This window comes from Papio anubis, chromosome 19 (assembly GCF_008728515.1).
Source record: "Papio anubis isolate 15944 chromosome 19, Panubis1.0, whole genome shotgun sequence".
Classification (NCBI taxonomy): Eukaryota; Metazoa; Chordata; class Mammalia; order Primates; family Cercopithecidae; genus Papio; species Papio anubis.
The window spans coordinates 49,134,935-49,161,610 of NC_044994.1; the positions used below are offsets into that span (position 1 = coordinate 49,134,935).

Consider the following 26,676-nt stretch of genomic DNA (forward strand, 5'->3'; position numbering starts at 1 on the left):
TGTACTGGGCTCAGGAAGTTTGAGAGATATGTGGTGGGATGGGAGGACGGGATGTGTTTGTACTGGGCTCAGGAAGTTTGAGAGATATGTGGTGGGATGGGAGGATGGGATGTGTTTGTACTGGGCTTAGGAAGTTTGAGAGATATATGGCGATATGTGGTGGGATGGGAGGATGGGATGTGTTTGTACTGGGCTTGTTTGTTTTGAGCCTGGGGCTGAGGAATGTGCCTGGCTCCTCTCAATGAAATTGGAGGGAAGGCCGAGGTCAGATAATGACTAGCTAAGGAATTTGGATTTTGTCGGGATGAGAATGGCAAAAAAATTTGAGGGCAATTTTGCGATTACCAATGTCGTGAAACTCCCGTCTCTACCAAAAATACAAAAAATTAGCCGGGCGTTGTGGCGCGCACCTGTGGTCCCAGCTACTCGGAAGGCTGAGGTAGGAGAATTCCTTGAGCTGGGGAGGTCAAGGCTGCAGGGAATCACGATTGAGCCACCGCACTCCAGCCTGGGAGACAGAGCCAGACCCTATCTCAGAAAAAGAAAAGAAAAAAGAAGAAAAATATGTCTTTAGAAAAGCCCTCAGGTAGCAGCAAGGAGGATGGAAGGCAGTGAGATCCATTTAGGAGGATACTGTGGTGATCCAGGAACTAAATTATGAAAGTATCTGCAGTAGAAATGAAGAGGAAAGGACATGTTTGGGAAACAATTCTTGGGCCAATTTAGTGAGATGACAGAGGAGTTTAAGAAACTCAAACATTTCAATCGTGTAGCTTTTTAAAAATGAGTTAAAATGCCTGTAGGACATCCAAGTGAGAGATACAGTAGATCGTGAGAAGGATGAGCCTGGAACTAAAGAAAAAGGACTAGGATGACGTTACAGATTTGAGAGTCATCAGATTGGGTGATAGTTGAAGCCCAGGAAATGTGAAAAGAGAAAGCTAAAGGTGTTGCATAAACACACTAAAATAATTAATTCTTAACCCAGCCACACCAGAGGCACAGTAATTACATTTCTTTTTCATGTGGTATCAGCACATTGTAATGGTTTTAATAGATAGAAGTCCCCATAATAAACATTTGTGTTTTTTTGTTTTGTTTTGTTTTGTTTTTTTTGAGACGGAGTCTCACTCTGTCACTCAGACTGGAGTGCAGTGGCACGATCTCGGCCCACCACAACCTCCGCCTCCTGGGTTCAAGCGATTCTCCTATCTCAGCCCGCCCTGGGTGGCTGGGATTACAGGCACACACCACCACGCCTGGTTACTTTTTTGTATTTTTAGTAGAGACAGGGTTTCACCATGTTAGCCAGGGTGGTCTCAAACTCCTTGACCTAAGGTGATCCGTGCACCTCGGCCTCCCATAGTGCTTGGATTACAGGCGTGAGCCACCATGACCGGCCTTGCTACTTAAATTTTATGGCCACGCACAAACTAACCTCTCAGAACCTCAGCTTCCTTGTCTATGAGCCTTGGATTAATAACACCTGCTTTCTAGGATTGTGATGGTAAAAGGTTATATTGGATGATGTTTATAAAGAACCAAATCATAAGATACTTGATAAATGTTTATAAACAATGGTGTATATTCAGCTCGTCAGCTAGGGTTGCTGTAACAACTCAGTCTTTGGCTATAACAATACCAAAGACTGAGTGACTTTAACAGAAGAAATGTATTTCTCACAGTTCTGGAGACTGGGAATCCAAGATCCAAGTGCTGCTGGTATTGGTTTCTTCTAAGGCCTCCTTCACTTTTAAATGGCTGCCTTCTCACTGTGTCTTCACATGGCCTTTTCTCTGTGCACACATGCACATGCACATACAGTACTAATCTGTTTCTCTTCCTTACAAGGACACCAGTCCTATTAGATTAAGGATCCACTCTGATGACGTCACTTAACTTTAATTACCTCCTTAAAGGTCCTGTCTCCACATAGAGTCATGTTGGGGAGGCCGGGCGCGGTGGCTCAAGCCTGTAATCCCAGCACTTTGGGAGGCCGAGATGGGCGGATCACGAGGTCAGGAGATCGAGACCACCCTGGCTAACACGGTGAAACCCCGTCTCTACTAAAAAATACAAAAAACTAGCCGGGCGAGGTGGCGGGCGCCTGTAGTCCCAGCTACTCGGGAGGCTGAGACAGGAGAATGGCGGGAACCCGGGAGGCGGAGCTTGCAGTGAGCTGAGATCCGGCCACAGCACTCCAGCCTGGGCAACAGAGCGAGACTCCCTCTCAAAAAAAAAAAAAAAAAAAAAAAAAAAGAGTCATGTTGGGGGTTGGGGCTTCAACCTATGAATTTGAGTGGGGTGAAGGAGCATAGTTTATCCAGAACAGATGGATTATTATTATTTCCAACTGTCCTTGCGGTTTTGCCTAAGAAGCAAGTAGAAGTGGTCTCCACTACAGCAGCTATAGTAGATATGAAGGGAGGAACAGGGCTTATGAAAGCAAGATAGATTATAGATTCTTGAGAAGCAACATGAAAAGAGGCATTGTAAAAGCTCTGATAGGGACACCATGTGTCCCTCTAGATCTACTCTCTACCTTTCTTCATTCTGCTCTCAGCCCTAGGAACCTGCCTACATGGACTGTATCAATAGGATCCTCTGTTGGAGCTTATTGAAGAGATTGGAGGGTAGAAGACAATGAGATCCAGTTAGTAATTCCCTTAGCTCCCTTCCTGCTGTGTTGCCACAGGTTGTCTGTGTCTCCACCAAATGCCACAGCTCTTGTCATATCGTTACCCTCTTTGGGTTCCTGCAAACACTGTCTTCTATTGTCTCTTTAGACATGGAAGTAGAAATCACTCCTAGCTGTTGGTAGCACCCGGATACCAACAGAGAAACTCTGGGCCAGTCACCTAGTGTAAGGAAAATGGATGTGACTTGGTCAAGAATAGGCCGAGGTAAACATACTGTGTGACTCAGTGAGTTTGGAGCACAGGTGCATAACTCTTACTTGTTATGTAATCACAGCTATGTAGCTATAACATGGGAAGGCTCATCACCTGGTTTGGAGCCACTATTGTTTGTAAAAGATATAACTGCCCTGCTGACACTGTACATATAGCAAGGCATGACTTGGCTCATGCCCAAAGAGAATTAAGCTGCTGACCCTGTAAGGGAGAGCTGGCCTTGCAGACCAGGAAATGCAGCTGCGGGTGTGGGAGTGGCAGAGCTGGAGCAGGCAGCTGAGACAGAGACACACAGTTTAAAAGAGCTGCTGAGTAAAACCATCTTTCACCTGCCTAGGGCCTCCCCAGTGTTCTTTCAGCTATCTGCCACCCATCCACCCACTCCCTTCAGACCTCAGCATGGGCTGGAACCGGACACTGGGTGTGACAGCCTGTTGATGCTACCTAGACCTGACTAGACAAGATAGTACTGAATTGGATACTTCACATTAAGAGCAGAGACACTTGCCACTGTAATGTCAAGGCAGGCACCCATAGGAAACAGGTACCTGGAAGTCATAATTCCTAGATAGACTTCCCAGGCTTATAGCATGAACTATCTCTAGCCACCTAGCACTAGCCTAATTGGTAAGCCCAGATACCACTAGCTAATGGACAACATCCAGAAACTTCACTCTCCTAATACCAATAAGGACCCTTTGGTTTAAAAAGAACCACCCTTCCCACCCAGAACATAATTGTGTGATGAATCTAGTCCCCTTCTTTACAGTTAAACTTTTCTACTCACTGCTCAATCCTTGATGTCATTATCTTTATTTTCTCTTTAGCAACACCATTGCTTTTTTTGTTTGTTTGTTTTTTGCGACAGAGCCTCTCTCCTTTTGTCACCCAGGCTGGAGTGCAGTGGTATGATATTGGCCCACTGCAACCTCTGCGTCAGCCTCGTGAGTAGCTGAGATTACAGGCGCCCACCAGCACACCTGGCTAATTTTTATATTTTTAGTAGAGATGGGGTTTTATCATGTTAGCCAGGCTGGTCTTCAGTTCCTGACCTCAACTGATGAGCCCGCCATGGCTTCCCAAAATTCTGGGATTACAGGCATGAGCCACTGTGCCCAGCCCACCATTGCTTTTTTGATTTTCCTAAACCCTATCTACATGTTTGTTAATACTCTCCTTACCAAATTTATCCTCAATTACCCATTTTGAATATGCTTTTTCCTGTTGTGACTCTGCCTGATATAAAAATTTAAGAATTGTTTAACACCAGGGAAATTGGAGGTTAGAGGATTAACATAGCAGGCTAGAGAAAAATATATGAGAGTTTTCAGCATAGCGGTCATAGATGATACCGCTAAAGTAGATCATAAGGAAGTATACAGAAAAGCAAAGAGTTATAACAGGAATTTAAAGACAACTGCAAATAGGGAGTAAAATGAGAAAAGTTAGCAGAGAAGCAGAGAATCAGGAGGACTATTACAAAAGTAAAGTGTCAAAGACCAGAAGGATGAAGGCTGTGACATGCCTTTGAATGTAGCAAGGGAGTCATTGGTTTTTATCTGAACAGCCAGCACAGTTCAATGAATTAAGACTGGAATCAGTTCACTGACAACCACAACAAATTCTTTAGGACCTCCGTGTGGCAGGCACTGTGCCATAGCCTCAGAAGTTAAAGATGATTATTACATGTTCCTGTCCTTCGGAGTATACACTTTTGTGATAGCTCCATGTCCAGGGGTATGGGCTAAAATGAAAGGCATAGACATGTGATCAACCCATAGTTGTTATATATATATGTGTATATATATTTACTCACCATGTATATATATGATTGAATGATGTGTGTACAATTTTCAAAATCTAAGCATACAACTAGACAAGAGTTTGGAAATTATGAAGCAGGCTTTCCTCATATATATGTATATACATATATATTGAGTAAATATACTTACATAAAATTTAGCATTTTAACTTTTTCTTTTTTGAGACAGGGCTTCACTTCATCACCCAGGCTGGAGTGCAGTGGCGTGCTCATGGCTCATTGCAGCTTCAACCTCCTGAGCTCAAGTGGTCCACTTGCCTCAGCCCCTCATGTAGTTGGCCTGACAGGTTCATCCCACCACGCTGAGCAAATTTTTTATTTTTTTTGTGGAGACGAGATCTCACTTTGTTGCCCAGGCTGGTCTTGCGCTCAACTAATTCTCCTGCCTCAGCCCTGCAAAGTCCTGGAATTACAGATATGAATCATCGCACCTGGCCCATTTTAACCAGTTTTAAAGTGCACAGGTCAGTAGCATTAAGTGCACTCACTGCTATCCATTTCCAGAACCTTGTCATCATCCCAAACAGAAACTCTGTACACACTAAATAACTCCCCATTTTCCCATTTCCCCATCCCTGCTAGCCTCTATTCTACTTTCTATCTCTATGAATTTGCTTATTTTAGGCACCTCATATAAGTGGAATCATACGGTTATTTTTTGTGACTGGCTTCTTTTTCTTTTTTCCTTTTTTTTTTTTGAGACAGTCTTGCTCTGTCACCCAGGCTGCAACCTCTGCCTCCCAGGTTCAAGCAATTCTCCTGCCTCAGCCTCCCAAATAGCTGGGATAGTTACAGCATGCGCCTGTAACTAATTTTTGTATTTTGTACAAAAATTACCATGCCCAGCTAATTTTTGTATTTTTAGTAGAGACAGGATTTCACCATGTTGACCAGGCTGGTCTCAAACTCCTGACCTCAAGTGATCTGCCTGCCTGAGACTCCCAAAGTGCTGGGATTACAGGTGTGAGCCACCGCACCTGGCCTGGCTTATTTCACTTAGCGCTGTGTTTTCAAATTTCTTCCATATTATAGCATATATCAAAATTTATTTCATTCCTTTTTAAGGCTCAATAATATTCCATTATATGGGCATATCACATTTTATTTACTTATTCATTTGTTGATGGACACTCAGATTGTTGCCACCTTTTGGCTATTGTTCACAATGCTGCTGTGAACATTGGTGTATGAGGATTTCTTCAAGTCCCTGCTTTTCAGTTCTTTTTGGTATATACCTAGAAGTGGAATTGCTGGATCATATGGTGATTCTGTTTAACTATTTGAGAAACTGCCAAACTGTTTTCCACAGTGCCTGCACCATTCTACATTCTTACTAGGAGTGTATGAGGATTCCAATTTCTCCACATCCTAGCAACAATTGCTAATTTTAATTTTTTTGATAATAGTCATCTTTGTGGGTGAGGTGATATCTCACATTTCCCTAATGACTTAAGATGTTAAACATCTTTTCATGTGCATAACGCTTATTTCTTTATTTTCTTTGGAGAAGTGTCTGTTGAAGTCCTTTGCCCATTTTTGAATCAGGTTGTTTGTTTTTGCTGTTGGGTTGTAGGAGTTCTTTATATATTCTGGGTATCGATCCCTTATAGAGTAAATTTCTTTCAGATATTCCATTCTATGGGTTGTCTTTTCACTTTCTTTGTGGTGTCACTTGATGCATAAATGTTTTAAATTTCGATGAAATCCAATTTACCTATTCTTTCCTTTTGCTGTCTGTGCTTTTGCTGTCATATCCAAGAATTCAAGCTAGGCATAATGTCATACACCTGTAGTTCCAGATACTTGGAGGGGCTAAAGTGGGAGGATTTATCCTAGCTCACTGTGGCCTTAACGCAGGAGTTTAAGGCCACAGTGAGCTAGGATTGAGCCACTGCACTCCAGCCTGGTGTAATTTGTGCAATATTTATGTAATATAAATATTAAATAAAAAGGAAATCCTGCTTCATAATTTCCAAACCCTTTCTAGTTGTATGCTTTGAATTTGAAAATTGAATATATTATTTTCCCAGGTGTCCCTAGGTGGCGCAATATATTTTTAGTCAAAAGGATGTCATTTCCCTTTGATAGCAAATGTCTCTTTAGATGTCATCAAGTCTCCAGATGCACCATTTATCCCGCTAACATTATATTCTTTAGTTTTAGACACTAGGGTGTGCCTTGGGGGAGAGGGTTTCCCAGGAAGCTGTAGAGTGTTTTATCACTGTCACAAATCTCCTGGAGCATACTAAAGAAACTCACTGGCAACTCTCAGAGTCAGTTCAGGTGTTTGCCAAATCTGTACAATAGTTTTTTCTTCTGACATTTATATCTGATGTCATTAAACTGGTCATTAAACTGCTTAGAGTTTCTATTAAGAAGCCCAGATATTTAGAAAAATATTTCTAACACCTCATCCTCTGCAATAAAAACTGCATTTTAAATTTTATTTTAATTTTTTTAAAGAGTACATTGAGGGTTTTGTCTTGGTTCAGGCTACTCTAATAGAGTACCATGGAGTTGGTGGTTTAAACAAACATTTATTTCTCACAGTTCTGGGAGCTGAGAAGTCCAAGATCAAGGTGCTGGCCCAAATCCAGTGTCTGGTGAGGGCTCTCTTGCTGGTTTCAGAGGGCAGTCTTTTTTATGTATCCTTATACGGTGGGGAAGAAGTGGGTGAGAGAGAGAAGGAGTGGAGAGGAAGAGGGCAGGCAGGAGAACAAGTATTCTCTCTTGTCTCTTCTTTCAGAAGGTCTCTACTCTCATGACCTAGTGACCTCCCAAAGTTCCCCATCTCCAAATCCATCACATTGGGGTTTCAATATATGAATATTGGGGGGAAATGAACATTTAGTCTCTAGCATTATTGGAATTAACTCTTCGGAACTGAAAAACTACACAAAGCAATCTGTGTTTTTATTTAATCACTAGCTGTAAAAGAGCTCTTCTTTCTTTTCTTTTCTTTTCTTTTTTTTTTTTTTTGAGACATGCTCACGCTGTTGTCCAGGCTGGAGTGCAGCAGCGTGATTTCGACTTACTGCAACCACTGGCTCCTGGGTTCAAGTGACTCTCCTACCTCAGCCTCCCAAGTACCTGGGATTATAGGTGCATGTCACCACACCTGGCTAATTTTTGTATTTTTAGTAGAAATGGGGTTTCACCATGTTGGTCAGGCTGGTCTCAAACTCCTGACCTCAAGTGATCCACCCGCCTCAGCCTCCCAAAATGCTGGGATTACAGGGAGGAGCCACTATGTCCAGCTGGTAAAATTCTTTAACAGAAGCTTCACTGTATTCAAAGCCCTCTCTTAGGCATGCCCTTGAGCAAACACATGCATAACACATACACACCCTCATCATTCAGTCCATTCTTAAGTAGCAGATATCTGAATATCTGAGTACATCTGAGGGCCAGATACTGAAGAAATCCAATAAAAGTCAAATGTATGTTAGTGGTTTCTGTGCAATAAGGAAGTGGCTTTTCACACAACGTTGAAAACAATATTTCCCACCAAAATTCAGAACATTAGTATTACGAGCTCAGTAGGAGGATCAGCCGCACAGCAACTGGTGGAAAGCACCAGGTACATCACTCCTCACAGTAGTGGATCTGCCTGTCTCCCTGCCTCCCTGCCAGACTGAGTAACTTGACCACAAGAACCAAGTCTCTGCATTTTCTGCATGCATAGCTCAGCATAGTGCCTAAAACCACTGGATGGTGAATAAGTGACTTTTTTCACCTTGATGAATTAGAATTAGAAGTAAAATAATGTACTATTTCATGAAGACGGAAGTAAAGTCAAGGTAGTCATTGCCACTGTCTTCCTTACCTCAGATTATCATGGAGCAAATGCTAGGCACCTGACAGTTTCATCCGTAAATATTTCAGCCTGCATATCTGGAAGATGAGGAATCCTTTAAAAAATAACCAAAATATCATTATTATATTCTAATATGTTAACAAGTCTTCTTTAATATCATTAAATATCCAGTCAGTTAAAATTTCCCGATTTTCTCCTAATTTATTCTATAGCTTACTTGAATCAATATCAAAATAAGACACATGCATTGCATGGGTTGATAAGTCTTACGTCTCTCTTTTATTAAAAATCTATTTAATCTGTATTTCTTTTTTTTCAACTTTTTATTCGGAAAAAATAAAAAAAAAAAAGCGAGAGAAAAGTTGCAAAAGTACAATGATGGCTCCTGATTGTCAGTTGTTAAAAATGGTGTCATGGTGCAGGCTGGGTTCTCTGGGAAGCTGATGCCGAGGTGGAGTGAGGAGTCCAAAAGGTTTATTTATCTCACATCTGTGAGAGGAAAAGGGAGGACGCAGGATTGGGCGGAGGAAGGGAAAAAGCAGATCTGACAAAATCTCTACTAACCCAAGAGGGAGCTCTAGTATAAAGATTGCCTGTTAAAAGAGTCCCCCATGGGAGCAGAAATTCCTATGCCTCAATACCACCCCCTAGACCCGGGGCCTCCCTAGGAAGACTGTGCCCTGGACTTTCCTCACCTTGCTCAGTCAGTCATCAGAGGCTACCTCAAGATTAGTGTGATCTCAGCTGGAAAGCCCAGGTAACCCCGAAGAAGCTGACAGGGAGAGTATGAGCAAACCACTTTCCTTGCAGCTAGGAAGGGGTTTCTTTCTTGAAGGGGAATCTGGGTGGTGCTTCTTGTGTCTCCCATAGTCCACTATTTACACAAAAATGGGTCCCCTTCTCTCCACAGGTTTGGGGAGCAACTCCTCCAGGTTTCTGGTCATCTTCTCTTCCTTATGGGAAACCTAGAAGAGGGACGTTAGTGGATGATCTACAGCCTGGTGACCAGGGCTACCACTAGTACTCATCAGCTCCTCCTTCATTATCTATTCGAATTTCCCCTTGCTAGTCTTGCTGGTTTGGTGAGGGGGCTGAGAAACCCTCATTTGTGAGGAGGTTTAGCACCCCAAACCTTATCACCTTCACTCCTTCCTAAAAGGCCTGAGTATGGAGTAACTGGAGATGTTTCTAGAAAAAGGCATTTTGTTACTTGGAAAGAAATGGTTTGAATCATGGAAGTCATGAGACAGGAAAAAAAGAGAAGTATCAACACTTGACTTTCATGTCATGTGAGAAAGTGCAAAAAGAATCTCTTAATTGGACCAGGCAGTTTTAATTACACAAAAAATCAAGCAAAAAACCCTTATCAAGCCTCTTTGCCACAACATGATAAAGTGTGAGGACTCTCGGTATTAACATATGATAGGACTTTTCCAGGCGAGGGTCCAGAAAGGAAAGGAGAGTATTAGCAGAGTACTAGGCACCGTGGGGAATACCAAACTACGACTGATAGCCTCAGTGAGAAAAAAATAGCAGTACAGGTGAAGTGATCAGAAAATAACAGTAGGAATAAAGTCACTGTTAGACCACGGGGCTATCTCCCTCTTTTGAAATTTGTAAAACGGAAGAACAAGCCTCCTTGCGTTTTGCAGAGCTAACCTGGAACTTAAGAAGTCCGGAAGGTACTGGTATGCTGTAGACTAATTTGCTACTAAATTCTCAAACTCCTGACCTTGTGATCCGCCCGCCTCAGTCTCCCAAAGTGCTGGGATTACAGGCGTGAGCCACCGTGCCTGGCTTGCTATTAAATTTTAAGGACAGAGTAGTACTTAAGTTTTAAAAATGCCTCTAAAGCCGGGGGTGGTTTATATATATAATTTTTTTTTTTTTTTGAGACGGAGTCTCGCTTTGTCTCCCAGGCTGGAGTGCAGTGGCGCGATCTCGGCTCACTGCAAGCTCCGCCTCCCGGGTTCACACCATTCTCCTGCCTCAGCCTCCGGAGTAGCTGGGACTACAGGCGCCCGCCACCACGCCCGGCTAATTTTTTGTATTTTCAGTATAGACGAGGTTTCACCGTGTTAGCCAGGATGGTCTTGATCTCCTGACCTCGTGATCCTCCCACCTCCGCCTCCCAAAGTGCTGGGATTACAGGCGTGAGCCACCGCGCCCGGCCGACATTTGTCATTCTTTTTAGCTGCCCAGCATCCAGCGCACTTTCCAGTGTTTAGGGAATTCCCTACCTCTTGCATCTCAATGGGAAGCAGAGCCTGCCTTCATTCATGGAAGCCGAATATGTCAGGTTCTCCCTTTCTCAGCTTCACCTTCAGCAAAGGCTCAATAAATATATGTTGAACTGAATTTTTTAATTAGTTAAATCTGTTAACATTTTTGTATAATTCTTCTAGATGAAAGGAATAATTTATTCAAATACATATACTGAAGGTCAACTTACTGAAGACACAAATCTTAATTTTCAGGAAGGTTGTATGTAAAAAAGATGAGTGTGTGTGTGTGTGTGTGTATGTGTGTGAATTTTCTGAACTAGAGCATTTTATTCATTAATAGTTGAATATTTATTTTAGTTCTGTGGCTCGGGAGATTCCATATACATATAGACTTTGGCAATAACTTTTATAAACTTGGTAGAGAGAGGCCAGAGAGTGGTAATTATTTGAGAGCTTCTCGTCAATCTTCCTATTAACCTTTCCATTTTTCGGAAGTTATTTGAAACTTATAGTAAGCATTCAATAAATACTTGTTGAAGAAAAGAGGCTTTAGGGAAGATATCCTATTATTTCCTTCACAAACCCAACAAGATTTACTGTAGCCTAAGATTGTCCTATGATAACCACTCTGTGCTTCCTGTGTTTCCAAAAAGTTCTTATAAATTGTAAAAAGGATTATGAATTTAATGGTGTAAATGTATTCATCATCACAACAGAGGGAGTGAGTATGCTGAAGCCAGGTGGCTAAGAATCAATTTCTTCTATTCAGCATCATTCTTCCCCCTCTACTCATGTGACTGATTGCAAGGCAGTTAGTCAAAAGTAGAAGAAAAGCATAGAATTCCAGTTTGCAGTATAAGAAAATTTCAGAATTATTGATTTTCAAGTGTTCTATTGACTTCTCTGGTCAACATTAATTTAGTTTTTCTCATTATGGTAGTAGCAGAGCTGGACTCTAAAAATAAACAGAAACAACATGTAAGAAACAACACAGTACAGTGCAGTAGTTGGATGTAGAGTGAAGGCACAAGGGGTAAGCCACCCAGGACACTGATGGGTCTGTGATGTGTTGCTGGGGGAAGATGTCTACACTGGAAAGAAGGACAGGTAGTGGTTTGCCATTAGCAGAAACAACAAATTGTTGACAGGAAGCCTTTTGACCAAACCAACACTCAGCATACTTTCGGCAAATTAGCAAGGAAACTATCCTGTCTGAAAGAGCTGATTTTGCCCTGTTGTATTCCCCTATCCTATGCTTCAGGCCCTGTGCCCAGTGGGTTTTAGCTATGCAAGGTGTTTTCCAAGGGCCTACCTGGAAGCGTGTTAGAAATGGAGAATCTCAGAACCCACCCCAGACCTACTGATTCAGAAACGTATTTTAACAAGATTCCCAGGTTATTGGTATATGTACACAGTAACTTTTGAGGACTGTAACAGCATTCAAACTTAACTTATACATCCACTAGTGAGCCTGTAAAGAAAAAATAACGCCACGAGAGGAACATCTTTTGTATCTTTTTAATAAAACTGACCATTGGCCACAGCATGGCACTTGTTTTCCCCTTGGTTGCCATTCATTCATTTATTCGACCAATATTTGACAGGAAGATGGGCAGGCATAAATTACTAACATTTATTAAGCGCGTTTAATTTCCTAGACATCTACAAGGTTATTATTCCTATTTTGCAAATGGGGAAATTTAGAAGAAAGAATGAAGCAGCAGCAAAATACCCAAGACGACACTTAATGGTGTGCAGTGGAGGAACTGGGATCTGAATATACGCCTCTCTGAAGGCAGAGCTCACACTCCGTCACTCTTTGCCGCCCACAAGGAGACAGTGTATTCATCCCCTCTCCTCTGCAGGAGTATTGTACAAGGTCAGACTTCTAGTGGAGTGGCAGAGTTCGTCTATGGCCCTCTGTGTCCTGGCCAACAATTAAGTTCAGAAGCAAAAAGGAAACAGCAACTGACATCTCCAGGTGTCTGGGCCAAGTGATGGGGGCAGAAGTGTAAACTTGCAATATCCTGGTCCCAAGAAAGACCTACGCTTGCTACTTCATCCTTCGCTCCATCTTGGTCCTCCCAACATGGGTGTTAGAGGCGAGAGGACAGCCTAGACCAGACTTCCCATAACCAAGATGGCGGCCGCGCACTCCTTGCCCACAGTTGACCTTTTCTCCGCCTTCGGTCTCCATGGTAACGCGGCCGGCTCTCTCGGCGCCGACGTAGGCCTTGCATGTAGGGAAATGGTGAGTCTTTCCCGCCCCCTCATTTTTGCGACAGTTGCAGCGAAAGTCACGGCAGTTGGGGCTCGTGTCAGCTGATTTACTGCAGCGGCGGTGGCGGCGGTGGCGGCGGTACCGGCACCTTGCAGTCTCTGTGGGAAGACGGCGGCTGGATAGCGCTTGCCGCCCCTTAGGTTATCCCAGCAGGATCTGCGCACCCCGCATCCTCCGTAGTTCCGCCCTATCCTTGTCCTCCTTGGCTGGGGCGCCCACCGGCGGTCTGTTAGGCTACATCGCGGCATGAGATGAAGCTGTGACAGGTAAGGGGGCTTTCAAGCTTTTCCATAGAAAACCACAGGGCGGGATGTGCTTGCACCGTGGAGGTCAGGGGTCGGGGTCAAAGGTCACAAGCTCACTCTAGCCGGGGGCGGTGCCAGCTGTCAGATCGCTGCGGCTGCAAGCTCTGCTCCTTGCTTCGCCTGCAGGTCGGGCCCACAACTAGGCGCCGTTACCAAGAGCGTGGGAGCCCGCCGGGGGTCTTTGTGGCTCCCTTACCTGGTGGGTGAGGTTTGCTGCTTTTGACATTTGCTTTGGTCTTGAGGTGGGACTGCCTGACTCCCAGGCACGATCTAAACAGGATGAGGTGGTTGATGATGATCGTGGGTGGTTATTGACAGCAATTTTGGGCGATGTGTTTGCTTTTGGGGTTCATATTGTCTTTCCTTAGCTGTTGGTACTACTTTTGCCCGTGCCCAAGATACTGACACCACTGTTAGAATTTCACTTTTGAGATGCCACCTGCCAGTTCTTATCCCTTTGACCTAGCACTTGTCTGAACGGATACCAGTTACTCCCGTTCACTTACTGATGGGTGCCAGCGTTCTGAAACTGTATTTGAAGTCAGCACTACCCTACCTTTGATTCAAAAGTTGCCGTTTTATGTTTTTGACCCACTTAGTATGTCTCTTTTTTAGGCAGCATTTGCTGGGTTAGATAGTCTGAAACTAGGGAAGCTACCGTTGCATCACAGACTGCATTGATATTGTTGATGCTGCTGAATTTAGGGTTCGGTCAGTGGCAGCTACAGCTTCCTCTCACTGTAATATTTGACATGAGACAAAAAAAGGCAGACTGACTCTTTCAGATGTTTACGTCTTAGGATTTTATGGGCAAGGTTGCAGGAATTGCCTGTTGTGTGAAAGAAATTAACTGAGGTTTTGACATTTTGTTAAACAAAAATTTTAGTTTGACTCTGTTTCTTGCTTTATAAATAAACTTGTGGCTGTATGAAGGTCAGCTTAAAAGTGAATATAATGTGTTGAAATGCCCTTATTATTACAAAGAATAAAAAACTGTCTAGTTCCATCCAGAATAACGCATATTAGTTATTATAAATTGGGAAAACGAACCTGTATAAATATAATTAATGCTTTACTATTAATGTCAATTAGGGATTATGTTAGAGAAATTCATTTATTTTACTGCCAATCCTTGTTTTAAGAGTGTTTCAGAGAATCACTTTCAGAGAAAAATGAGAGTATGCCCTTTATTTTTTCTTATTGCCACCTGTAACTAAATTTTAAAAGATCTTGGTTACTGGGTGGATCAAAGGGACTGGGCTTGGCTTGGTTTGAATATCACTGTAAGAATTTAAATTAAATTTTAGGGGTGGTGACCCTTGTATCTTACAGTTTCCTTTTATCTTCGATATACTTTCTGTTTTGAAGTTAAGGGAAGTTGGGTGGTTTCTCCATGTAACACACTTAGCATCGAAAATCTTCGAAGTAGTCAGGTTGTTTTGTGCTTTCTTCATGAGAAAGGTAGGATGACATTTAGCTTTAGTGGTATGATGTTTGTTAGATGTATGAGTCCTTAAAGTTCATTTTGGACCTCATGTGCAGAGGATTGAGTTAATCTTACTCAATTCAATGATCACCTTTGGACCATTCAAGGCATCTCCCCTGCCTGCAGTTTTCTTTTTCTTTTTTTTTTTTAGATGGAGTTTCGCTCTTGTTGCCCAGGCTGGAGTGCAATGGCATGGTCTCAGCTCACTGCAACCTCCCCGTCCCGGGCTCAAGCAATTCTCCTGCCTCAGCCTCCTGAGTAGCTTGGGATTACAGACATGTGCCACCAAGCCCGGCTAATTTTTGTATTTTTAGTACACATGGGGTTTCACCATGTTGGTCAGGCTGGTCTTGAACTCCTGACTTCAGGTGATCCACCCGCCTTGGCCTCCCAAAGTGCTGGGATTACAGGTGTGAGCTACCACGCCCAACCTCATCCGTTGTTTTTTATTTCTAATTCCCGCTCTTTTCTCTTGCTTATCAACCCATTTGCAACCATTCTGTATGATATGTATTATTCTGTTTGTATGTGTTATTAAATGTATATTGTTCTGGGTGCCCACATTTTTAATTTATAGAGATGATATCATGCAGTTTTTTTTGTCTCACTATTATGTTTTGAAGATCTATTGTGTTGCTGTTCTCTGCTTCCAAGTGCTACACAGTATTTCAGAATGTACATCTACTACAGTTTATGTGTCTACTCTCCTATTTGTAGATACCCATGTTATTTTCATTTTCCTACCTCTATAGATAATACCACGATAAGCATACATGTTAGACCTCTGTGATACTTATGTTGAGTTATAGATCCATATGTGATTTATGGATCATTTGGTTTTCGTATATTTTATTGAAGCACCACCGGATGGTGTTTAGAACAAGCAGCAATGGTCTATACCCCTGCAGGAAGCTTGTGAGGGTTCCTTTATCTTTGTTTCCCCACAAATGCTTGGTGTTATTCAGTGCTCCAATTTTTCCAGACTAATATATAGAAAACTAAATATCATTTTAAATTACATTTCACTGTTACTATTGAATCTGAGCATTTCTTCTTTTTTTTTTTTGACATGGAGTCTCACTCTTGCCAGGGTAGAGTGCAGTAGCGCGATCTCGGCTCACTGCTATCTCCACCTCCTGGGTTCCAACGATTCTCCTGCCTCAGCCTCCTGAGTAGCTGCGACTACAGGCATGTGCCACCACGCCCAGCTACTTTTTGTATTTTTAGTAGAGACGGAGTTTCACTGTATTGGCCAGGATGGTCTTGATCTCTTGACCTCGTGATCTGCCTGCCTCAGCCTCCCTAAGTACTGGGATTACAGGTGTGAGCCAGCATGCCCTGCCGAATCTGAGTATTTCTTCATGTGTGTTTTATCTTTTTGAATTTTTTCTTTGTGAAATTACCTGTTCATCCCTTCATCCATTTTTATTTTGGGGTTTCAGTTCTTTCTTGTTGATTTGCGGACATTTCTTGTATTTTATAGATACTAGTCATTTAAGTATTACAAGTATATCTGTTCCTAATCTGTCATTTGTCTGTAATCTTTTTCATGATGTTCTTCATTGAACAGAAATCTTATATTTTGATGTAATCAAATTAAAAAATGTTTTGGCTGTATGGTTTGTATTTTGAAGGTTTTCTTTAAGATATCTTTCCCCAGTGCTATGCCACAGAGTTACTCTGCTATGTTATATGCTGCTAAATACATAGTTTTCTTTTACACTTATTGGTCTTTAATACATGCAGAATTTAACGTTTTGTGTGTCACAAGTTTGTGATCCAGTTTATTTTCCATGTACTGTGCCAGTTTTCCTGGTCTCTTTCTTCCCTTTTCCCATAGATAGTGGTGTGACACTTACTGTGTATTAGGTGCTCATACATACTCTGAATATTGAGTCTTTTCCTTTGGTTTGTCTGTTCTTGCTCTAACACCGTATTGTTTTGACTCCATGGTTTTGTACTAGTATGTTTTTTCCCCCTATATAAATAACTCTTCCCATTTATTTTGTTTTAGCTTTATTTTGATATATTATAGAGTCATAGGAAGTTGCACAAATAGTAAAGAGAGATCTGGTTTCCCCCAGTGGTTACATTTTATGCAGCTTCACCCAATTTCCTTTAATAGTTACATTTTATACTACTGTAGTACAATATCAAAACCAATAAATTGATTTTGTACAATGCCTGTGTATAGTTCTGTGCCATTTTATCACCTGTGTGGATTTCTGCAACTACCTCTGCAATGAAGATACAGAGCTAGGCTGATGTAGTTGCCCATGCCTGTAGTCCCAGCACTTTGGGAGGCTGAGGTAGGCAGATTGCTTGAGCCTAGGAGTTGGAGACCAGCAACATGTCAAAATCCTGTCTCTACAAAAAATACAAAAATTAGCCTGATGTGGTTATGCATGCCTGTGGTCCCAGCTACTGGGGGGGCTGAAGTGGGAAAATCACCTGAGCTTGGGAAGGTTGAAGCTGGAGTGAGCTGTGATTATGCCACTGCACTCTAGCCTGGGACAGAGTAAAACCCTGTCTCAAAAAAAAAAAAAAAAAAAGAAAAGAAAAAGAAAAAGATACAGAACTATTCCATCACTACAAAGATTTTCTTCATGTTATCCTTTTCTAGTTCCATCCACCTCCCTTACCCTCACCATCCCTTAATCAGTTTCTACCATCCCTTAATCAGTTTCTATTTCTATAATTTTGTCATTACCAGGTGCTATATAAATGGAATCTTATAGCATGTAATCTTTTGAAATTGAGATTCATCCAAATTGTTGAATGAAGCAGTTCTTGAGATTCATCAACATTGTTGAATGAGACAATTCTTGAGATTCATCCAAATTGTTGCATATATCAATAGTTTGTACTTCTTAATTGTTGAGTAGTATTCCATGGTATGTATGTATCCAAGTTTAACCATTCACCTGCATATCTGGGCTGTTTTTAATTTTTGGCGGTTGCAGATAAAGCTGCTGTGAACATTCTTGTACAGTGTGTGTGTGTGTGTGTGTGTATGTGTGTGTATGGATTTAAATTTTCATTTTTTTCTGGGATAAATGCCCAGGGATGTGGTTACTGGATGGTATGGTAAGTGTATGTTTAGGTTTTGAAGTAACTCCCAAAGTGTTTTCTGGAGTGGTTATACCGTTTCACATTTCTACCAGCAATGTATGAGAGATTGCATTTCTTTGTATCTTCACTAGCATTTGATACTGTCATTTTTTTTTTTTTTTTTTTTGTGGAGATGGAGCCTCGCTCTGTCACCCAGGCTGGAGTGCAGTGGCACAATCTTGGCTCACTGCAACCTCCACCTCCCAGATTCAAGCAATTCTCCTGCCTCAGCCACCTGAGTGGCTGGGACTACAAGCTCATGCCACCACGCCTGGCTAATATTTTGCATTTTAGTAGAGATGGGGTTTCACCGTGTTGCCCAGGCTGGTCTTGAACTCTTGAGCTCAGGCAATCTGCCTGCCTCAGCCTCCCAAAGTGCTAGGATTACAGGCATGAGCTGCTGCGCCCGGCCACTATTTTTTTTTTTTTGAGACCGAGTCTTGCTCTGTCACCCAGGCTGGAGTGCAGTGGCGCGATATGGGCTCACTGCAAACTCGCCTCCCGAGTTCATGCCATTCTCCTGCCTCAGCCTCCCGAGCAGCTGGGACTACAGGCGCCCGCCACCTCGCCTGGCTGATGTTTTTGTATTTTTAGTAGAGATGGGGTTTCGCCATGTTAGCCAGGATGGTGTCGATCTCCTGACCTTGTGATCCGCCCACCTTGGCCTCCCAAAGTGCTGGGATTACAGGCGTGAGCCACCGCGCCTGGCCTTTTTTTTTTTTTTCCCAACTGTTCTTATGTGTAATGATATCTCAGAGTGGTCTTAATTTGCATTTCCCAAATAGCTAGTGATGTTAAATATCTGCTAGAGGACTTTCTCTTATCTTTGCCCATTTTCAAAGTTGGCTCAGCTATTTGTGGATTTTTATTTGTTCTTATGTATTTTAGAGTTAGTTTGAGTTTCTAAAAACAATACCAGTAGAACTTTGACTTATAGATTTATTTTGAGGAAAAGTGATATCTTTATAATATTAGGACATTTTATCTGAGAACGTGGAATGGTCTTTCACTTACGACTTTGAGCAAAATATTTGTAGTTTATAAAAATACTGTGAATGGTATACTATTTTTAAAGTAGATTAGTGCTGATACAAGAAAATGCTGTTGATTTTCATATATTGATAATCTACTTTTGTCTTTTTGTGTTCTACTAGACAGAAATCAAAATTCATAGTGTACATCTTGAAGTAATTTTAGTGTGTGTAGAGTGAGGCCTGGAACTTTGTAGTGCCTTTATTCCTGGGTTTATCTGTTACATCTCCCTGTGACCGTTTTTAAATTTGTTGGGACCTTTTTTTGAGACGGAGTCTTACTCTGTTGCCCAGGCTGGAGTGCAGTGGTGTGATCTCAGCTCACTGCAACCTCCAACTCCCAAGTTCAAGCGTTTCTCCTGCCTCAGCCTCCCTAGTAGCTGGGATTACAGGTGCCTGCCAGGACACCTGTAATTTTTGTATTTTTAGTAGAGATGGGGTTTCACCATGTTGGCCAGGTTGGTCTCAAACTCCTGACCTCAGGTTATCCTCCCGCCTAGACCTCCCAAAGTGCTGGGATTACAGGCATGAACCACCATGCCTGGCAATTAAATTATGGAGTTAGTGAGGTTTGTAGGTTCTATTTTCATTTTTTCCATTTAATTGATGCACCTTTTAAAGAATTAATAGTCTTACATATGTGCATGCCATTGATCATAGGCAAAATCATCTGAGAGCTATGGATAGCTCAGTGAAATCCTGTCATCAATAAGAGGACACCTTTTGTTCTCACTGACAGATATTATGACAGTAATGTAAACTTACATTTTGAACTCCATCCATATGGTTCATTTGTCTTGGTCTGTATCTGATACTTAAAGCTACTCTGCTGGATACAAAAGAACGTAAACAATTATGTTGGAAGAAGAAATCCTACATCATGACTGCATTCAGAAAGTCCTTATGGGTCTAACAAAATTTTTACTTCCTTTCTATTAAAGAACATATATATTATATTCATTAAGTATTTACTATTTTAAATAAAATTATTATTTTTCTTTTTTCAAAATATGTTGGTGACGTTTCATGAAATTACGGGAGTTTTTTTTGGCTGATGATTACTTGAGTTAGTGGGAGCCATAAAATGTTGGAACAACGAATGTTAGGGCACTGGTCAGTTTAGGGGAGGGAAGGTTTCTGAACTGCTGTTTAAAAATAGAACATTTCTGGAAATACGTGACTTTGTTTTTTTTGTTTTGTTTTGTTTTGTTTTTGGGACAGAGTCTCACTCTGTCGCCCAGGCTAGTGTGCAGTGGTGTGATCTTGGCTCACTGTGACCTCTACCTCCCCAGTTCAAGCAATTTTTCTGCCTCAGTCTCCCAAGTAGCTGGTATTACAGGTGTGTACCATCACACCCAGCTGATTTTTGTATTTTTTAATAGAGACAGGGTTTCACCATGTTGGCCTGGCTGGTCTCGAACTACTGACCTCAAGTGATCTGCTGCCTCGGCCTCCCAAAGTACTGGAATTAGTCATGAGCCACTGTGCCCAGCCTGGAAATACATGACTTTGAAAATGCAGTCTCCCATTCAGCTTAGCAGTTGTAATTTATGACCCTTCAAGCTCACTGAAGATACTCTTCTAGTTTTTTTGCACATCATGTTTCCCTCTGAATGTTGATAGTTGGTATATGTGAGTGATAACAGACTGAGAGAGTGAGCCAGTTACCTTCTGTTTTCACATTCAAGTTTATTTCACATTCAAGCTATCGTCCTTAAAGGCTCTTCTTTTTTTCTAAACTTTTCAAATGCAAATAAACAGTATAAGCTTCCATTAGTTGGAACAAAAAATTCACAGGAATGAAATATCATTTCTTTTATTCAGAAAGTCCTTATGGGTCCACGGAAATCTTTTCTTCCTTTCTATTAAAGAACATATATATTATATTCATGAAGTATTTACTATTTTAAATAAAATTGGATTTTTTTTCAAAATATGTTGATAACGTTTAATGAAATTACAGGGTTTTTTTTGGCTGATGATTACTTGAGTTAGTGGGAGCCATAAAATGTTGGAACAACGAATGTTAGGGCACTGGTCAGTTTAGGGGAGGGAAGATTTCTGAAGTGCTAAGTGTTATTCTGTAGGCTCTTACTTTTTTATGTACTTACTTTTTTTTTTTTTTTTTTGAGACAGAATCTCTCTCTGTTGCGCAGACTGGAATGCAGGGGCACGATCTTGGCTCACTGCAACCTCCGCTTCCCGGGTTCAAGCAATTCCCCTGCCTCAGTCTCTCGAGTAGCTGAGACTGCAGGCGTGCCCCACTGTGCCCAGCTAATTTTTGTATTTTTTTCTTTTTTTTAGTAGATGGGGTTTCACCATGTTGGCCAGGCTGGTCTTGAACTCCTGACCTTGTGATCTACCTGCCTCAGCCTCCCAAAGTGCTGGGATTACAGGCCCACTGTACTTACTTTTAATCCCACCATGCCCGGCCCACTGTACTTACTTTTAAGAAACAGTGTTGTGATTAATTACTAGGCCTTAGTGACTGTAGTGGTGATTATGTCAGCTAATTTGCTTCATAGTTCCTAAGATATATTTTGCTGTGTATATGTCACGATAAACTAAAAGAGGCAGGAGTGTAGGTAAAACCGGTAGCTGGGGAAGAAACAATAATATGTTAATGACATTTTGATTAAGGAGACTTGTATTAATTGTTGACATTATTATAGAAGAACTAATTGACAAGAAACTCCCCTTTGAAATCCAAAACATATAAAATCGAGATATACTTTAATTTGCTGATGGGTACAATTTTACTTAAGCCAACGCAAACATATTTCATTCCCTAGTTTGTTTATTTATTCAAGTATTTGGATTCCTTCTACGTGGCAGGAATTTTAGGCACTGGGAATACAATAGAGAATAAACCAAACACAAATCTTTACCATCATAGAACATATAGCAGGAGAGGCAGATGATAAATAAATAAACATATGGTATGTTAAATGATTGTAAGTGTTTTGTTTGAGTGGTAGATTTTGCAATTTATGATGGTCAGGAAACCCTTCACTAAAAAGGTAATATTTTATAGAGATTTGAAGAGGGCGAGGGAGTGTGGGGTGGGGGACACTGTTCTGAGGTAAGATTCTGCTTGGTATCTTTGAGCAACACCAATGAATCAGGGCAGATGGAAAAGAGTAAGCAAGGGAGAGAGCAACCACCTCACTCATATAGGAAAGGCAGTTGTATGTAGAGTTGGTTTTTGCTCTGTGTGAGACAGGAAGCCATTGGAAGATTTTGAGATGTGATCACAGCATGATTTTTTTTTTTTTTTTTTAAATAGTATTACTCTATATGCTGTGTTGAGATTGCAGGGGACCAAAGATGGAAACAGTGAGACCAGATAGAGGGCTGTTGTGTTATCCCTGCTGGAAGATGCTGATTGAGAACAGGGCGGTTGTAGTGAAAATGTTAAGATGTTGCAGGATTCTGGATACGATTTGAAGGTATAGCCAGTGGAGTTTACTGATGGATTGGGATATGGAATGTGTATGTGTGAGAGAGTAATAGAGTAACTAAAGATGATTCTAGGATTTTGGTCTGTGTAGCTATGAAACTGGAGTTGCCAATAACTGAGATGGGTAGACTGGGAGGGGCACGATTGAGGAATGATCAGGGACTCACTTTTGGACATGCCAAGTTTGAGAAACTTACTAGCTATCCAAAAGGTGATGTTGAGTAGGCAGCTGGACATACGGATAAGAATTTCAGAAAAGCGTCTCACACAATAAATTGGGGAACTGTCAGTGTGTACAGGTTGAGCATCTCTAATCTGCAGTCCAAAATGCTCCAAAATCTAAAACTCTTGAGCATAAACATGACACTCGAAAGAAATGCTCATTGGAGCATTTTGGATTTTGGATTTTTCAGATTAGAGATGCTCAGCCTGTAAGTATAATACAAATATCCCCAAATCTGAAAAAGTTCCAAACTCTAAAATACTTCTGATTCCAAGCATTTCAGATAAGGGATACTTGACCTGTAGATGGTATTTAAAGCAATAAGGCTTAATGAGATCATTGAGAGAGTGAGTGTTGCCAGAGAAGAGAAGTCTAAGGACTAAGTTCTGGGAATGCCAACATTTAAAGGTAAAAAGAAAAAAAAAGAAAGAAAGAAAGAAAAGAGACTGAAGCGAGAGAAGAAGAAGGAAAGTCAGGAAAAGATGAAGACTTTGAGGCCAGGTAAAGAAGTATTTATTTCAAGGACGGAATATGAACTATGTCAAATATTGTTATTAGGTCAAGTAAGATAAGGATTAGAACTTGGTAATGGATTTAACAGTGGGGAGGTCATTGGTGACTGTGTCAAGGGCAGTTTTTTTTGTGACAGGCAGAGCAGGAGGAGGGTAATGTTACAAATGAGAAGTTTAACTTGAGACATCACATATTTCCTCAGAGTTTGAAATGGAAATGGAGAGCTGGGCTCCGCTCTAGTCAGTGTGACTTTCATACCTTCACAGTTGCCCATCTTATTTTAGTGATTCCAAGACTAATGTGACAATTCAGCTTCCAGTTTGGGGAAGCATGTTTGTTTCTTCTTTTTCTGTTTAATTCAATTTATATACAATGAGAAAGTTCAGTGCTCAGTTTAGACTTTTGATGGCAACGTAAGGGAAGAAATTGAAATGACTGGAGATGCAAATGCGATTAGAGGTGGGTGGCAGGAGAAAGTTGAAGTTGATTCAACCAAATGGAATTTCCTTTAAAAAGTAAGGTCTTGGTGGGCATAATGGGCTTTTAGCTTAATCGGTAACTCTTGAAATTGATGTAGGTTGGTGATGGATAGAGCATAACAGAAGAGTTCAGTCATTCTAATAGCACCTGCAGAAATCTAAAACATGACTTATAGGACTCAAAATCTATGAATCACATTTAAAATGTGATTTATTTTTGACCAGATAGCTCTGCAGTTCTTCAAAATCTGTCTCTCATGCACTCAGGGCTGTTTAGCAATAAGAAATAAGTGTAGTCTCCTGTTGCCATCTGCTCATTCCACATGTTCCTTTGAAACGGAACTTCCTTTAACCAAGTAGTCCTAAAGTGTCAGGCTCATTGAGAGTACAGTATATTTCTTAACCACCCAAATAAGAAAGTATAATCTTGTCAACTGCTTAAGTGTTCAGAAGGTTGTGTCCCTTACAGCTCTGAAATTCTGGAAACACTTTGTTATAAGGAAGCAGCTAAGTAGTTTCTTTAGTGTGTTTTTATGATCTAGCTGTTTCATTGTAGTATAATAAACAGAGTCTTCATTATCTGTTTCAGGTTTGTTTTCCAAGTCTTCAATCGATTGGTGGTAAATCCACAAGCACACGAAAAGAAAACCAAAAAACAAAAAACAACAGCAACAACAACAAAAAACATCATCTTAATGATCACATCCTCATCACATCATACTGTGATCTTGACTTGGGTACACTCTTTTGACAAATGACATAGGAATGTTCTCTGAGAATTTGAATAAACTTTTATAAACAACTTCTTCTTTCACTGCAGCTGTGGCAAATACATTTAGCTGTTTAGGGTTTAGTACTTGCTTCTCATATTCCCCATTGGTAGGTGGGTAGCTAAGGCCTATGCCAGTTCATATGTGCCCATTCTCATGAGAGAAAATTTGAGTTTGTTTTTGTCTGCAAGTCACAGGGTGCCTGCCTGGGACACAAGAACTACACAGACTGAGAACATGTTGACTATCCTGTGAAAACACCCTGTTGCTGGGATAGAAATATGTCTTGCTTTTGCATTTGAGAGCTAGACAAACAGTGTGGAGGAATTAACATTGATCTGATACTAGTTTGTATATAATCTTAACTGTTTTATAGCTTTTAGAAATCATGTGTGCTACCAGTATTACATGGGATAGTGTGGAACAGGATGGTCTTATCAGAATATTGCCGCGCATAGGGCAGGCTGGCTCCGCCTGCCATCCCAGCACTTTGGGAGGCGAGGTGGAAGTGGGATCCCACCAAGGTCAGGAGATCGAGACCATGGTGAAGCCCGTCTCTACTAAAATAGAAAAAAATTAGCCGGGCAGTGGCCTGATCCCAGCTTCTTTCGAGGAGGCTGAGCAGGAGAATGGCGTGAACCGGTCGGGCAGTGAGCGAGATTGCCACTACCCTCCAACTGGAAGCGACAGGCGAGACTCCGTCTCAAAAAAAAAAAAAAAGAATATTGCCGCATAGGTCATTGATAGTTTCAAAAGGAAAAACAAAAACAGTAGCAGTGAAAATAATGTGGTAGTCACCACCTGAATCAAATGGTCAAAGGTAACATTGTTGCTCATAGGACAATGTGATGTTATATGCTTCTTGAGGTGATGCAGTGTGAAGTGTACATCACCAGCTATGGAGTATTCTTGCCAACAATGTTCACTTGAGGCAAACGTTGTTAGATCCAATTTTGTTTGTAGTAAAAACAGGTGATGGAGGCACAGATTAAATGATATCACTAAAAAAATCAGAAAAATCTTCAGATGTGGAACATTCTACAAACAACTGTTTTTTTTTTTTTTTTAAATTAGTATTAAAAAAAATAGGGTGGGATTATTCTAGAACTAAAGAGACATGACAGCTTCTTTAGCCTGTTCAGGCTGCCATATAAAATACCACAAACTGAGTGGCTTAAACAACAGTATTTTATTTTCCCACAGTTCTGGAGGCTAGAAGTGCCCCAGATCAAGGTCAGAAGGTCTATTTTCTGCGAGGGCTCTCTTCCTGGCTTGCAGATGGCTGCCCTCTCACCATGTCCTCACAATGGTGGAGAGGGAGAGAGCTTTTGTATCTCTTCTCCTTCTTACAAGGACACCAGCCCTATCACAGTAGCGTCCTGCTCTTATGACCACATTAAACCTTTATCACCTTCTCACAGGCCTTACCTCCAAATACACAAATACAGTGGGGGTTAGGGCTTCAACATATGCATTTTGGGAGGACGTATCATTCAGTCCATAACAGCAACCAAATGCAGTGCGTAAAACTTTATTTTGTTTATAGATTTGTGGGGAAAACATTATAAAAAGCATTTTGTAGATGATTGAAGTAATTTGAATGTGGACTAGTTTGTAGATGCTATTAGAGAATGATTACGGTGTTGATAATAGTGAGTGTGATAATGGTATTGTGTTTATGAGGGAGAATGCCCTTATTTTTAAGTTCTGTCTTTAAAAGCATTTAGGGGTGAGTCATCATATGTATATGTTACTTTCGAATGGTTCTACACACACAAAATACATACACATATAGATGCACAGCACAGACTTTTTAAAAGCACACACATATATGCACGGCATATATACACCACATATATATACAGCACATATACATGCATATATATGCACAGCACATATGTAGATATACCACATTGCCAAAGGAAATGTGACAGGATATTATTTTTTGAGTGATTGTTATATTCTTCTTTGAACTTTTGTATATTTGAAATTTTTCATAATAAAAATTTGGGAGGACTCACAAAGAGAAAGGTAATTTCATTTAATAATTTTTAAAGGCACATCAAATTAAAAAAAACAAACCAACATGAGGTAACAAGGTTAAGTCTTTGGAATTTTTCTTAGGGCTTTCTAGGCCTTCATGTGTCTGGGTAGAAGAAAGCTGAGAAAACTGGAAGAAGATAATGGGGACAGTCTGCTGTACCAGAAAAAAAGAGAGTGTATTGCAAAAAATCAGCAACG

General features: G+C 41.1%; 1 protein-coding gene across 5 annotated transcripts in view; it reads left to right on the forward strand.

Annotated features, from left to right (window-relative positions):
- Positions 1-26,676, forward strand: part of WDR7 (WD repeat domain 7) — a 405,254-nt gene that overhangs the window by 903 nt on the left and 377,675 nt on the right. The window contains exon 1 of one of the 5 annotated variants that reach the window (XM_009192787.4): positions 13,068-13,323. The exons of 1 other annotated variant lie outside the window; for it this stretch is intronic. The gene's annotated coding sequence lies outside the window, so the exon portion shown is untranslated. Of the gene's footprint in view, positions 1-13,067; positions 13,324-13,365; positions 13,562-26,676 lie in introns of those variants that run through there. 3 more of the 5 variants (XM_003914404.3, XM_003914405.3, XM_009192786.4) reach the window with 3 other exon arrangements.